This window comes from Fonticula alba, assembly GCF_000388065.1.
Source record: "Fonticula alba strain ATCC 38817 unplaced genomic scaffold supercont2.8, whole genome shotgun sequence".
NCBI lineage: Eukaryota > Rotosphaerida > Fonticulaceae > Fonticula > Fonticula alba.
This window is the reverse complement of record NW_009242978.1, coordinates 408,987-410,845: the sequence shown is the minus strand read 5'-3', so window position 1 is coordinate 410,845 and position 1,859 is coordinate 408,987.

Here is a 1,859-nt window from a genome sequence, read left to right as displayed (position 1 = left end):
GGGGCAGGTGCGCGACGCCCCGAGAGGAGGGGATTGGTGCTGCAGGGCCAAAGGCGGCCAAGCGCGACAGACGGCATGGAGGAGGGTGCTGGCAGGGGAAGACGCATGAAAGGGGGAGAAAGAACGGGGGAGAGGGCGCGAGGAAGAAAGGGAGAGGGAGGGTGTGGGATGGACGAACAGGGAGCAGTAGTTCACAGGGATGCGGCGAAGAGAAGAGGGGAAGGGAAAGGGGGAGAGAAGGGGGGGGAATGGGAAAAAGTGCACCTACCAGGCACGGTTACACAAAATCCCGAGGGCCCCGAGCAAGCCATACTTTTAAAAAAAATGCCCGGGCCGGCGAGAACCACCAAGGCCCGGTTGTTCGGCGGAGTGACGGCGGTCCGCCCCTGTGTAGTGGTGCGCCCCCGCCGGCCGAGCCCCATCACCCCCTGCCCGGGAGATTCACCCCCGCACATGCGGAGGGCGGGGGGGGCCGGGCCGGGGGGAGGGGGCGCATATGTCCGGCGTATTTGGTACGTGGGCGTATCCGGGCCTCCTTCGTTCCTTGCACACTTGCCCAAGCCTTCTCACAGGCCTGCCTCCGGGCTCGCGCAGCCTCTCGGGGTGTATCCCGGGGTGAGCCGGGTCAGCGCGCAGGGCCGTGCACCCATGCGAACCTGCATCGGTAGGCGCGTCTCCCGGCCCGCCCCCTCGCTGGCGCGCCCGCTCCCTATGTGTGTGTGTCTCTCGTGTGCCATGGGCGCGCGCGCGCGCAATCAACGGAGAGGGGTCGGCGTCGGCGCCTGAGCTGGCGACCCGCCGAGTCGGGGGGGGGGGGGGGCAGGGAGCACCCTTCCGGGTGCGCGAGTGCAAGGCAGACCGGCCGAGCGGCGGAGCGAGCGCCGGGCGGTGTGGAATGGAGACGCGCGTCGGCATCAGAATAATGGCCTGGGGCATTTTTGCGCCTGGCCTTCTGACCCGGCCGGCCGGAGGGCGCGCCAACGGGGGGCTTACGTGCGTTGCGCGCCGAAGGGCATGCGGACGTGCGTTGCCGTCCCCCCCCCCGCCGCCGCCCTGGCCCCCGCCCCCCTGGAGCCGACTCCTGTGCCTAGGCGCGGGCGCGGGCGCGCTCGACCTGGCCCCAACCAGCTCGGCCGAGCGGGGAGGGGCCGATAAAACATCCGCACAAGGGCAACGCTCGCCCCCCCCCCCGCCCCCCGCCCCCCCCCCCGGCCAGCCCCAGGGACATGTCCCGGACACCGGGCACGGCAGCCTCGACTCGGCCGCACTTCGCGGAGCAGGGGGTGCCGCCGCGAGGTCCCTCAGGGGGCGGGCAAGGCAGCGCACGCCCGCGCCCTTGCACAGGCCGGGCCCGGGGGGGGGGGGGCCAAGAAATCCCCGCTTGACCAAGAGGCGGGGATGGCCGGGGCCCGGGGGCATGCCAGCCATCTGCGCGCCGGCGCACGACCCCTCCAGGAAGGGGAGGGGCGCGTGGGACGGGCATAGGGGGGGGGGGGATGTGCCCTGACAAATGCACCCCCATCAGCGACATCCCAGTTCTTGCTGGCCTGGGGGCTAGAGGGGGAGGCAGGGCGGAGGGCCGGGGGTGTCCCCCCCCCCCTATCCGCAAGCTGCAGCAAAGTGCCCGGACCCGGGGGCAGAGAGCAGCGTGAACAAGCGCCGGGCGCGGGCTGGCCGCTTGCGTCCAAAAGGGAGAACGATTCCGGGAAAAAAAACATCCCGCGCCCGCCCCTCCGCCAGGGGGGAGCAGGCCGGGGCTCGTGCCGTGGCCGGCGACCCTCGCCTCGTGGCGTCATGTGCAATGAGGCGGCTGAATGGTCCGGCGAGAGGGAGAGAGAGAGAGAGAGAGGCGGGGGGGG